Source organism: Artemia sp. Qi Xiang Cuo, chromosome 17, assembly GCF_049724085.1.
Source record: "Artemia sp. Qi Xiang Cuo chromosome 17, ASM4972408v1, whole genome shotgun sequence".
In the NCBI taxonomy this organism is placed as follows: Eukaryota; Metazoa; Arthropoda; class Branchiopoda; order Anostraca; family Artemiidae; genus Artemia; species Artemia sp. Qi Xiang Cuo.
Window position 1 is genome coordinate 41,231,525 of NC_142810.1, and position 14,424 is coordinate 41,245,948.

Consider the following 14,424-nt stretch of genomic DNA (forward strand, 5'->3'; position numbering starts at 1 on the left):
GAGCAGATAACAAAAACTTCGGGGTCGATACAACCCCCCAAAGCGAGAGGGCACTTTGAAAACTATGCCCCGGGACATATAAGGTTTTTGGAATGGGTGGTCGTATTAACTTCAGATTAGGCTCATTTGATTGGAAATTGAAAGTTATAGTGCCTTTTTAAAGAGTGAAAAGTGATCAAAGGGCAACTACCCCCCCCCCCCCCCCCACGCCCTCTTCCCGAAATGCATCCGATAAAAAATTTGTAATAGCCATTTTGTTCAAAATATTTCAAAGATCAGATAACAAAAGCTAAAGGGTCGACACAACCCCCCCCCCCGGAGCCCGGGGCACGTGTTGGAGTTTTTGCTCCAGGGACAAATAAAGTTCTTACGGAAGGGGTGGTCGCATAAACTTCGAAGGGGGCTAATTTGATTGCAAATCAAAAGTCCTAGTTCCCTTTTTAAGGACCCTAAGTGATCAGAGGGCAACTAACACTTCCCCGCAAGCCTTCATTCCCCTAAATGCATCCGATCGAATTTTATGTTAGCAATTTTGTTCAAAATAGACTAAAGTTCATATAACAAAACTCCCTGGATGACACACCCCCAGAGCCCGGGGGCAGGTATTGTAAGTCATGCCCTGGGGGCATATAAAGTTTTTATGTAAGTGGTGGTCGTATAAACTTTAAAAGGGAATCGTTTGATTGGAAATTGAAAGTTTTGGTCCTGTTTTAAGAGGCAAAAGTGATTGGAGGGCAAAATGATCCAAACGCATTTTTTCCGGTCGGGATTTTGATATAGCCATTTTGTTCAAAGTAGTCCATGTATCGTATAACAATGTTTCTGAAGTTGACACATCCCCATAAAGCCCGGGGTCAAGGGTTAAATAGCTTGGGATCCCAAAGATGGCTTTGCATTGTTGGGTTGTGTGTTCTACTAAAGCAGTATTTCAAAGCATACTTGTAAGGTTTTATCTGCCTCAATCTTCATCAATCATCAATTTGGGTTTAGTAGGAATTAGCACTTGTCACGTTACGTTGAGTCGAAGTCCGAGTCAATATACCCAATAAACAATACACCCGAACGAGACTGTCGCATGTGGTCAGAACGACTTACGATAAAGAGTTTGTGGTACTTGTTAATTAAATGAAACACACTCAAGAATTGCGCTTAGGTTAGCTCTGAGGAAACCGGTTTCATAGCCATAAAGACAAGTGACAGAATAGATGGGAAATATATAATTTATGTTTGAACATGAGGATAGGGGGGGGGGGGGGAAAGTATAGCAGATCTGTATGCAAAATGTATTAGCTACAGTTTATTTTTTAGATTTTTTATTCCTTTTTGTTATTCGTTATTAAGCGTGAAATTTATATGTTGCATTTCTAATACGAACTTCAGTTGGCGATCTGGCTATCTGAAACCTTATAATTATTATCGATACCCATAAAAAATGTTGTTAAAATCGTATCAAAATTAAAATTGAAGAAAATGTGGCATTATTCCATCATTAAAAAAATCAGGTTAAACATGCCACTGCACTAACTTTCCCAACTTTACTGTTTTACTATCTATTATTGAGAATGGCAATAATCCAACAGTCGGTTGAGGCTCCTCCTCAAAATGTTTCATAATGAAAGTTTCGTCAGTTTATTTGTGTAGAAACAGGACTTGATGACTTTCTCTGAATGCGATATCTGGGCTGTACAACCGCTAATAATTGTAAGCTAAAATTATTTGTTAAATGTTGGTGACTTAAACCTTCAACTTGAGTAATTCTATGTAAAATTTAATCCGCAATTTAGCTGAATTTTAGAATATTGCAATGGTTTTCTCTTATCATTTAAAATAAAAAGAGTTAAAAGTTCCTTGTGACGAATGGGCAGTACAAGCGTTTTGCAAGTCTGGGATCTTAGCAGATAGAATGTACCTGGAGAACAGGAACTTGTTCGAAATGGAAACTTCAACAAAGTCTAGACGTGGCTATTATTTTCCCAAGCCTAATATTATTCCCAAATTTTTGAGCAGAGCAAATTAGGCTACTTTTCAAGAAGTAATGTAAATTTCAAAGTTCAATCCAAAATTGTGGAGAGATCTATTGTGTGTACTCTTTGAATCTAGCTACAGCTTAATATACTGGACCTAGGTACGGTAAAGTTACAGAACAGAAGCATATCTGAAGGAAGCCGAATTTTTTTTAAACATATTTTAGAACAATCGTAAATACTTACTTATCCAACTCCTAGCAGGGAATCGCTTCACTTTACTCCCCCTCCCCTTTGCCTGATGGGCTTACGACCCGCTATACAACATTAAGATTTACTTAGTCAAAGTTATTTTGGTTATCTGGCAATACTTACTTTCATAAAGAGCAGTTCTCACGAAAGTAAAGAGCGAAGTTGAAACCAACAAAAATCACTTATGGAAGATATATCTACAAAACTAGCTCAAATAAACTTACACGTGATGTCTTCAAATATCTGTAGAATTCGAACAACTAACATGTTGCCGAAAACACAAAACCAAACCCAATAAGCAGGATGTTCAGTTCGGATTAGAAAATGTGATAAGCACACTGCAGAAGATAGAAGAATAACTTACAAGGCTCTCAAGTCTTTTTAACGTCCATGGTCTAGGTAACTTTTAGTACACAACAATAGTTTTTTTTCGTTGGGTATTTTTTAAAAAAAAAAAAGGCTGTATTCTTTGCAAAAAGAATGCATTTAGGGCAGTTTTACAGCCCAATGAACAATGGGTTTTTAACCTCTTTCCAAACAAGAAGGATGTGGACTTTTGTTGGATGGAAACGGACTGCTTGAGGAATAAAATGAACCATTGGAAATGATTAAATTCCTTAAACTGTAGATTCGAATTAATTTAAATAACAAAAGTTTAAACTTTAATGAACACGAACTTTTGTTTCGTCATTTTGAAATCATGCGGAGTTAGTACAAATAGACTGATTCTTGATACTTCCTTATACATATGGAATTCTGGTAAACCAGCGCTTTACAGAAAAACAAAAATCCGACACAACTAAACAGGATTTTCTCTGTCAAGCAGAAAAATCTATAAGTAGCCTGCAAAATATAAAGTACTAATTTACATGGATCTAAATAGTCTGACCAGCCCTGAGATCAGTAGGTTTTTTTCTACGATTTTGTTGCTCTAAGAAACTCAAGCTAGCTCAGTTTCAGGTGTCCTTTTTTTCCTGGTAATTTTTGGGTGCTTACTTCTCATGAACAATTCGTTCTTAATACTAAAAAAACTACCATCATTTACCTAAACAAATATACCCGAAAACAAATCATTATCCGTATGTCAGCAATCACTAATTCTTAAGGACTAAATTATTACTTATAGTTTTGGCGTTGTGCCATATTCCTGTTGGTGCAACGGGTACGGGTAATTGCATTCTTTTCATCACATCAGTAATGTTCAGTCGTAAACTGACATCCTTGAATGAATGATAACATGTTGATACTCTGACGAATAAGATTTTCCTTAAGGTCTCGTTAATTTTTGGAAGTAATAAGTAGGTTTCAATTTCTTTTAAAAGTGTTTACATACATGGATTCTTGTTTAGGCTGTTAACTGTTCCTGAGATTTCCATTCACCTAGCTTAAAGGTCAGGCTATGTAAAAGAAATGAAAGACTAATTAATCTACGGGAAAATTAATTAACTTATTTCTGTTAATGTCAATCTTCCTCCTCCATCACTCAGTTCCCACTCTGACAATAATTTGGTGCTTCCTGTTTAAAAAGAAGCTAATAACTTCTATTTCATCATTGGGCTGTACAACCGCTCCGGTTGCCTTCTTTTTTTTAGACAGAATAAACAGATGAGAATACATTTAATCGTGAAGGGTGATCCCAATTGTTTGAAGTGTAATGAACACCCAGAGGAGCGAAAGGTGCGATCGGGTATTCCACTCCCATACAAAAGTTTTAAACACAAATATAAATATCCTTGCAGTTATTCCCCAATCCCCGATAATGTCCGGATATAGCCCTAGCCTGTATACAAAACGTTGCTTATTTCTATTTTTTTTTTTCGGAACTATAAAGCATTTGTTGATGAGAAGTATGGACAAAATTAATACAAATCAAAGAAATTGGCAAAGCTTTTGGTAGCGTACCTCTGGGAGCTGGCGTCTACCCAGCGGAAAATAGCCCCCTCCCCCTGCGTTAAATACCCTCGGAAATCCCCCCCCCCCCTTCTCAAAAGTCCTGGTTGTGGTCCTGGGGCCTATATGCCATTTTCTAGCTCCTACCTCCCCTCGTCTCTCCCTTAGAACTAATTATGTATATATCTCTAAGTTCAATGAGAGTTGGCAGGTTTTGACCTTAAAATGCACCCTTTGAGGCATCAACATTCCTCCCTAACTACAAAATAATCAGAGAACCCCATTTTAGAGGTTTAATTGAAGTTCTAGTCCTTTTTTGTAAGTAGAAAGTGACTGGAGACCAACCAGCCACGAGGGGGGGGCTGGTTTGCGCTCACATAAAAGATATTGCTCATATGTAGTCCAGTGGCGTAATTTTGCCAAAATCACGGGGGGGGGCGTAGTTGAGCCAATTTTCCCAAATCAAGTGAAAACGATCGTGAAAACTGAAATGAGCCATATATTACCATAGTGGCAAAGATATCATGGTTGCAGCGATAGCTGCAACCTAGTAAAGAGCGAACCACAGCCCATAGTAACCGAAAGTTAAAAACGCGTTTTGAAAAAAACTACCTAGTGAAAAAATTGTTCATGTAACACTGATTCAGGAATGGTAACTATTATTTCGGTTTGTCTTAGAAGTAAAAGTTTATTGCGAAAAGAAATTTATGGTGATTTCACAAAAAAGCCTGAAACCCCTCGAAAATGGCGTCAGATAAAAATGGAAGTTGTACCATTAGAATCAGTATGGTTGAAAATCTTTTAAAGTAAATTACAGCCCCCCTCCTTGAACAACAAGGAAAATCACTTTTTAGCATGGGTAGCACTGATGTGTCTCCTGTTTGTTTTTCCCCCCCTAGAAGGGCTAGAGGGTGACCAGAACATCATAGAGATGTGAGTGATAGCTCATTCGAACTGAAATTAAATTTGCTAGTTCCCGTTTTAAGTGACCAAAAAGATTGGGGGGCAACTAGCCCCCCCTCCCCAAAGACCCCTCCCCCCAAAGTTGTCCAATCACAATTTTGAGATAGCCATTTCGTTAAATATAATTCAGAGATCTACAATCTTTGGTTTTGGTGATGATATGATCCTCCATAGTCCCTGAGGAAAGGATTGCACGCTGTATCAGTATAGGACGTATTTATATCACGCGTATCGGTATGAGCGCATGGTTTTTGGGCGTATTGGTATCGCAGGTATCTAGATAGATTTCTAGTAGTTCATATAAAAGATATTTCTCGTATCTACGTCCAGTGGCATAATTTCGTCAAAATCATGGGGGGGGGGGGTTCAAAGTTAGAGTGGATTTTCCCAAATCAAGTGAAAATGATAGTGAAAACTGAAAAGTATATTACCATAAATATATATGGTAATATACTATATATATGGTAAATATATTACCATAGAGGTAAATATATACTAAAGAAAACTAACCTGTTTCTCTGGATACTTGAATTGTGTAGGTTTATATTAGTTTTGACAAGATTTTTTTTTGCAAAAACTAAATTGCTGCTGGGTGGGGGCAAATGAGGTGGGGGGGGGATTTGGGTCTGGAGGAGGCCGCTGTTCCTCCTGCCCCATAACATATTACGCCCTTTCTACGTCCTTCCTATAATTTCCACCATCAGCAAGTTGCAAATGGCACTAGAAAAGGCACTTTTGGTGCCATGTCTCAAGTGGAAAAGCTGGGGCTAGTGGGCTACCAGGACTTTTTAGTGACGTTTAATGGCTCATTTGGAAGCTATTTTTCATAGATGTTTGTCAATTCTATCATCCGTAAGTGTAATATAGTACTAAAAACAACACTTTTGATGTCACTTCTTAAGTAGAAAAGCTTGGAAGTATAAAACGATATCATCATTGCAATAATTATGATCCAAAACCCTTAACCAGAGGTTTTCAAGAACACCTCCCATATTTTCCTTCTCCATGCCCCCTTAATAAGCTAGGCAATTAAGGTACAAGCACTAATATATCTACTACTACTACTAACAACTCACCGCAGCACCAAGCCGCCTGACGCCTACACAGCTACGCACGCTCCTCCTCCACCTCAATTTATTCAAAGCCTCCCTTTTTACACCCGCCCACGAAGTTTCCATTTCATTTAAATCTTTCTTTATGACGTCCTCCCACCCCAGACGGGGACGACCTGCTTTCCGTTTAGCCCTAGATGGTTGGCTGAAAAAAACAATCTTCGGCAATCTGTCATCCTTCATCTGCACAACGTGCCATAACCACCTCAACCTTTTTTTGATTTAAGCTCTACAGAGCGGTATTCAACCACATTTTTCGTACAGCCTACTGTTTGAAATAAGGTCAGTCAGCCGGGTACCTAGAACACTCCTTAAGCAATTTCTCTGGAAAAAATCTAGCAAATCTTCGTCCGCTTTTCGGATCGTCCATGCTTCAAAGCCACATTTGACCACTGTCATCAATGTAGCTTCTACTATTCTAATCTTGGTTTGCAGACTTATCTTCCTATTCTTATAGACTTTTTTTAACTGTGAAAAAACACCCTGAACCTTGGCTATTATATATTTAACATCTTCACTGCTCCCACCATTTTTACTGATAATACTATCAAGGTAAGTGAAGCTGCCCACCTGATCACTATTCACAGTGCTCAACGTCTCGTGTTATTCTTTAATTATTATGAGAATAAGTGAAATATTATTCCACAAAATAATTTTCATAAAAACTCTAGCCCACTGAACTTGAACAACTACTTAAATTTTATTAATTTTTATCAAACGATCTTCTAGGATGCTTAAATCATCAGTATAATCCAAGGCCAGGGGACTTTTTCCTCCCCACTTGATTCCGTGGTCTCTCATTGCCTTTCCTGTGATTCTTAAAACAAAGTCCATCAAATTAATCCATACAAAGGGGGATAGAACACAACCCTCTCCTGATTTAATACAAAACCAGCTGCTAACCTCATTTCCTACCTTAACCGCAGCAGTGTTATTCTCATACATAGCACTAATCACTTTAATGTATTTGTCTGGTATACCATACAAGGATAAAACCTTTACTAAAGCTCTTCTATCAACAGAAACGCTTGCTCATAATCTATAAAACTGAGGACCAAAGGTGTTTGAAAACCCAGGCAATTCTCAATTATTAGTCTAAGAGTGAAAATTTGGTCAATACATCTCCTGCTTCTTCTAAAACAACACTGTTCTTCTCTTAAAACTTTGTCTGTGACATATCTCAGTCTATGAATTATCATAATGCTAAGTAATTTACTATCTAATGAGAACAGAGTAATGCCATGATAATTACCACATTTACTTTTATCACCTTTCTTATAAAGTGGCTTAATTAAGGTTTTCCTAAAATCGTTAGGTACTTCCCCTTTTTCAAAAATCATATTCATAATCTTCAGTAACTTATTTCTAACCTCAGTGCCACCGTATTTAAGAAACTCATTTACCAGCCTATCAGCACCTGGAGCCTTATTTTTCTTTAATCTTTTTAGTACTGTTGGTAATTCCCCCTAGCCAAAGACACCGCCTTTTGAATCTCAGGCCTCGTCAACTTCTTCAATTTCCTTCGTATTTTTTTCTGCAGATCTTTATCGGTTAAGTAAAATCTCAAAACGTTCGATCCATAACTCGTCTGTTTTTTCCTTACAACTAATTATGGTCTCATTCCTATTGTTAACTGAGACAAGTCTGGATTAACTACTCCCTCTCAGTTTGTCAAAATTCCAGTACAATATTTTACTTTTTTTCCGTCTATCTGCATCATCCAGATTCTCGGCAATTTTATCCATAGCCTCCATTTCACACCTCCTTAGTTCATATTTTAATGCTTTCTCCACTTTCTTTACATTCCTTTTATTTCCATATGATCTATCACTCAAAAAATTCCTGTACAAGTCGTTTCTCCATTCTATTAAACATAAAGCCTTTTCACTAATATTCTTAGCTGCAGTTCTAGCTTTCTTCCATAAGACACCTTCAGCAACTTCACAAATTATTATTATAAAATTATTCCAACCATCTTCTACATTATCAAGTTTTGAACTCTTAAGTTCTGTATTCAACTTTTACTGGAAAGTTTCTCTCAAATTCTTATCCTGGAGTCTACCAACATCATAACTTCCGAGGAGGTAGTCACCCTTCCGAAGTTTCTGCTTTAAATTACCCCTAGACACTACTAGATGGTGATCTTTACTTTTAACATCAAGAACAGCACCCCTACATACCCTAATATCTTGTATTGATCCTTCCAGCCTTCGGTTTACTATAACATACAACAAGGTTTGCTGTCTTACCATCACGTTAATACCATGTTAACTTACGGGCCATTTTATGACCGAACACTGTATTAGTTATAACTAGATTGTTATACCTACAAAATTGAAAAAGTCTGTATCCATTACTGTTTTCTTTTCCTAGACCAAATTTACCTAGGCTGGGATACTATCTATACCTATTTCTACTAACCTGGGCGTTAAAATCTCCCAGTAATAACATCATATTTCTACTTGGGACCCTGTCTATTTGCTCCTGTAACTGTAAATAAAATTCATACGAGTCACAAATACTTTCGTCAGTTGGTTCTACAGGGGCATATACTACTTTAAGTAAGAACCTAGAGTTTTTACTGAATAAATGATCAACATGTATTCTATTATTAATACCTTCCCAGCCTAAACAAGATTTAACAGCTTCCTTATTCGCCAACAGCCCTACTCCCTGTCTATGTACCCCATCCTTCCTGCCTGAGTAAACAAATTCTATATCACCTAATTTCAGGCTTCCTGCCCCTGGGATATGAGTACCTGAAACTCCTAATAAATACAGTTCGAATCGTCTGAATTCGTCAGTCAAAATATCGATACGATAGTCATTTTTTAATGTCGTAACATTTCAAGTTCCAATTTTCATGTTCTATAAATCATTGAAATTATTTTCGCCTCAGGAAAAGCAATGGTCCCGATTACCAGTGTAGGACGGGGACCACATATCATCTCAAGTCTACACCGAAAGGCTTAAGCCGGCCTAGAACCGGAAAGCAAGAAGTCTCTGGGACCTCCATGAACGGGGGCTTTGTGCAATCCTGGGCCCATCTTGGTCGCAACATGGTTTTCAGCACTTGGCGATGCTCTTCTATCAACAAGAGTCAAAATCCTGCACAGACAGTCTCAAGCTTATTACCTCCGCCTCATTATATATTCATGCCTACAAATATTATGCTACTACGGGGAGGCAACCCATAATAGATAAATTAGCTAGGAAGAGTTTTTTCAGCCCATAGACGCCCATCAAAACATACCAAGCCCAGAAGAATTACCCATTAATCAGAATCCCGTGCGAATGCTGTGTCGTTTACTAGGCTATAATTTCCTCGAGAGGCGACACTCCTCAAGCGAGAATAGAGTTGACCGCAAGGTTCCCAGTCCTGCAGGTACCCCGAAAGGGTCCATGCAGCCCCTTGCAGAGGCCGCTGTCCATAGATCCGGATCTTACGCCCTGCCACCGTTGTCCTCCTATATAAGATCTTCCCGGGATGGTGTACTGTATCACCATGCAATTTAGCCCATTACTGGGAAAAGGTTTGTAGCTCATTGGACTTGCGGACAAACCAGAGGTCCCTTTTGAGTGTACATTTGAGGGGCCTTCTTCCTCCTCCGCCTGTATTTATGAACCCTGGCGAGGGTGCCCCAGTTTCTATTATGGACCCCCAGGGACAAGGTCCCCCCTTGGTCCGTGCCTTCTATGGAGGTACCCTACATATCTGTAGATCTTTCCCCTATCGCCACCTGGGGACACGCTGAATGGCCTGGGGGAGGCCAGGAACATAAAAATGAAATTAATTAATTAATTTAATCACACTACAAAAATGATTTATAATTTAATACAGAAGGGATAAAACTGTCAGCTAGATACTAATATATTAAATTAGATTATTAGAGGTTCGGTTTTATTGGTCAAGCGTTCGACTTCGAATTAGAGTGGCTTGCGTTCGACTCCTGCATGTTTTTGTTTCTATCATGGTTTTCTTCCTTCTATACGATCATTTTCAGATAATTTCGCTGTTTTTGTAAATGCGAAGCACTCATTTTTTCAAGCATGTCCCAAGAAGGTATTTGGTCAAGCATTTTGATTCAAAAGGGAATAGAGGTCACCTAGTCCTTGGTTTGCAACGACATTCTGAGTAGATCACTAAATCCATACCCCAACGAGTGGCGTAATTAAGTCAAAATCTTGTGGGGGTGGGGTCAACGTTGGAGACAATTTTCCCAAATCAAGTGAAAATGACAGAGAAAACTGAAAAACGAGCCGTATACTAATAAAAAGGGTAATGATATACTAAAGAAAAATGACCTGTATCAGTGAATGCTTAAATTATGCTGGCTTATCGTAGTTTTGACGGCATTTTTGGAGCAACTAAGAATAAGCTGGGTGGGAGGGGGCGTAAACTGGGATATTGAGGACAACTGAGGTCTGTAAGGGGAAGTTGCCCCCTCTGCCCCATAGCAAATTAAGCTCTGACCCCAAAACCCTACCACTTAGTGATTTATTTGCATTAGTTTTATTGATATATTTTAGATAGGCTGTGAAGTAATAATTTTTGTTCGTTTAAGTTTCAACTTCGTTCTTTACTTCTTAGCGTTCTCAACTTGCATAGCCCTTGCCCTGTGGGCTGGGGTGTCAACTCCCGAAGGCGTAGTCATTTGAATTTTGTGCTATTTTGAACAAAATGGCTATTTCAAAATTTTCGTCGAATGCATTTGGGGAGAAAACTTTTAACTCTTAAATAGGTCACTGGAACTCTCAGTTTCTATCACATGAGCCCCCTCCAAAGTTTAAACGACCATCCCTTCCATATAACCTTATATGCTAACAATGGGCAACTCTCATGGCTGACAACCCTTACCCCGGGGGCTGTGGTTTTTTTTCAACCCTGGAGGCATAGTTGTTTCACCTTTGGGCTATTTTGAACAAAATTACTTTCTCTAAATTTCGATCGGATACATTTGGTAAAGAAGGGCTTGGGGAGGGGGTAATAGTTGCACACCGATCAGTTTCGACTCCTAAAAAAGACACTTGGACTCGGATGCATTTGGCTAAAAAAATGCCTGGGGTTGGTTGCCCACCGATCACTTTGGGCTCTTGGGCACTAGAACTTCTGATTTCCAATCAAATGAGCCCTCTCCAAAATTTATGTGACCACTTATCTATACGAAGTGCCTCTGGTAAAAAAAATAATAATACATTGAAACCTTATGGCCCGTTACTATGCGTTGCCTCTGATTAACAGGTATGCTATTTTGATACTTGGTAACACAATGTATCTTTTTATTTACCCTGTTAGTTAACCGTGAATAGATGTCCCATAGGAGTTTGCTGTGCAAAAATGCTTAGTTGTATTGGAATTAAATATTTTAGTCCTTTCCCTCTCTCATTCAAATAAAAAAGGCTGTTACCAAGATATTGAAGATATGCTGTTTTAATAACATCACAATATATAATATCTTTTGATTTACTTTGCTATTTAACCGGGAATAGAGTAGAAATACTGTATGGGATTATAGTGCCAAAAGGTTTCTATATCCTTCATATCCTTCCTCTGACACAAAATTGTATGTTATCTTGTTGCCATCCTACCTATACAACACAACCTGAAAGTTTCAACTCCGTCCCCAAGTCCTTCTTGAGAAATTGCAGATTTGTTATTTCGGATACTCCAATGCATGCGGTGGCTTTCGATTTATTTCTATCCTCTCCCCAAGTCAAAATATGAAGTCCAATTAGCCAGCAGAACACTCCCTGAAAGTTTCAACTTGACCTCCCAGACCATTCCCGCGGTATTTTAGACAAATGTATTTTGAAGAATTGAATGCACATAATCTTTTGGATGCTCAGAATTTGCTCAGTTACGCGTGTTGTTTCTCGAGTATACTTTCTGAAACTTTTGGAGATCTATGGCTGGTGACCAATGCCAAGAGTTTCAAGCTGATCGAATAACCAAGACAAAGCCTGTCTGGCTTTTTCCATTAAAAAAGGTTCTGGAACTTAGGATATCATATCAAATCAGCCCCTCCTAAATTTTTACGACCACGTCTTCCATACGAAGTGGTTAGGAATAAAAAAAAATACAAGGGATACGGTTTATGCCTCTGCTACTAAAGGAACGGTAGTAGGTTGTTTTTCTAAGTTGTTCAAATATCTCGAATTTACCTCAGTTTATCTCAATTTATTATATTTTAAGTAGCTTTCACTCAATTTTTTTCCTTTGTCTGGATCAAAAGTGAAACTTAATCTTGGCACTTTGCCGATAAGCTCGCGCACACAGTTCTGCGAATAGTGACATTCGAAGGATCCGATCAATGCTCCACCTAGTCTATTGCTGGCATCAAAAAGAGAATGTTCCTCGTCTTTCCAGCTTTTTACCACTGTTTTTGGAAGTATTATAATCATCTGGTAATTATTTCTTCAGAGTGCAGTGTTTTAAATATTTACCGTTAATATTATTTAAAGCCAAATAGTAATTTTTTTTTACTCTTCATAAACATACCTTTAATTGTAGGTTTCTTCCGTATCTTTTATTTAAATAGCTTTTAAATATTATGAGACAAACAGGGGCAGCTGTTTGTTAAACTGTAGCTGAACTTAAATCTTTACCTTCTAGTATTAATGTATGTTAGTTATTAGAACCCAAATCACAGCCCATTTATAAAAGTTTCAAGTCCATTAGTAAAAATGACTAATCACATGAAAAGTTATACAGAAACGAGTGGGCTGTACAACCGCTGTGTCATCCATTTGCCTTCAGCTGAGACTCATGTTGGAGTCCTTCACGCAAGATCGTTGAATAATAGACTAGAAAATCATGTTACAGCCTCGGAGAAATGTTAATAGTCCTCATTGGAGGTGGACGTCAAAGATTGTTAGGCATACTTTATTAAGAAGGCGCTATTCCGGTGTATTTCTCTCTTATGTTTTCATATGCAATGCTATAGCGTTGCCCATAGTAAAGGTTATAAGGCTTCAATGCTTAGTATTTATTTTATTCTTTCTCAGAGGCACTTCATATGAAAAGGATGGCCGTATAAACTTCGGATGGGGCTCATTCGATTAGAAATCGGAAGTTCTAGTGCCCTTTCTAAGAATCAAAATTGATCGGAGGGCAAACTAGCACCCCCACGCCTTTTTCTCTACATGCATCCGATAAAATTTTGAGATAGCTATTTTGTTCAAAATAGTTTAAAGATCAAATAACAAAAATTCTGGGGTAGACACAACTCTCCAGAGCCCGGGAGCAGGTGTTGTAAGTTGTGCCCTGGGGGCATATACGATTTTTACGAAAGAGGTGGTCGTGTAAACTCCGGAGGGGACTCATTTGATTGAAAATTGGAAGTTCTAGTGCCCTTTCTAAGAGTAAAATGTGATTGGCGGGCAACTAGCCCCCCTCCACGCCCTCTTTTCCCAACTGTATCCGATCAAAGTTTTGAGATAGCGATTTTGTTCAAAATAGTTCAAAGATCAGATAACAAAAACTCCGAGGTTGACGCAACCCCTCTAGAGCCCGGGGCATGTGTTGAAACTTATACCCCGGAGGCATATAAGGTTTTTCTGGAAAGGATAGTCGTATAAACTTCGGAGGGGGTTCATTTGATTGAAAATGGGAAGTTATAGTTCCTCTTTTAAGAACCAAAAGTGATTGGAGGGCAACTAGACCCCCCCCCCTTCACGCTCTCTTCCGTAATTGCATGTGGTCAAAATTTGAAACAGGTATTTTGTTCAAAATAATTCAAAGACTAGATAACAAAAACTCCGGGGTCGACACAACCCTCCAGAGCCCGAAGGCAGGTGTTGTAAGTTACGCCCTGGGGACATATAAGGTTTTTTGGAAGGGGTGGTCGTAGAAACTTCGGAGTGGGCTCATTTGATTGGAAATTGAAAGTTGTAGTGCCCTTTTTAAGATTGATAAGTGATCGGAGGGCAACAGGTTCAAAATAGTTCAAAGATAAGAAAACAAAAACTCCGAGGTTGACACAGCCCCCCCCCCCCCCCCAGAGCCTGGGGCCGCGTGTTGATAGTTCTGTCCCGTCGGCAAATAAGGTTTTATTGGCAGGGATGGTCGTATAAACTTTGGAGATGGCTCTTTTGATTGTAAATTGAAAGTTCTAGTTCCTTTTTGAGACTTAAAAGTGATTAGAGGGCAACTTGACCCTTCTTGCCCTTCCTGCCTGCTTTTCCCCAAATGCATCCGATAAAAATTTGTAATAGCCATTTTGTTCAAAATATTTCAAAGATCA

At 38.6% G+C, this 14,424-nt stretch overlaps 1 protein-coding gene across 5 annotated transcripts in view; it reads left to right on the top strand.

The window, feature by feature from the left end:
• The window catches only part of LOC148942202 (uncharacterized), a 138,393-nt gene that overhangs the window by 39,777 nt on the left and 84,192 nt on the right, over positions 1-14,424 (top strand). Inside the window, exon 1 of one of the 5 annotated variants that reach the window (XM_089103569.1) lies at positions 3,437-3,514. The exons of 2 other annotated variants lie outside the window; for them this stretch is intronic. The gene's annotated coding sequence lies outside the window, so the exon portion shown is untranslated. Of the gene's footprint in view, positions 1-3,436; positions 3,515-12,520; positions 12,587-14,424 lie in introns of those variants that run through there. 2 more of the 5 variants (XM_089103572.1, XM_089103568.1) reach the window with 2 other exon arrangements.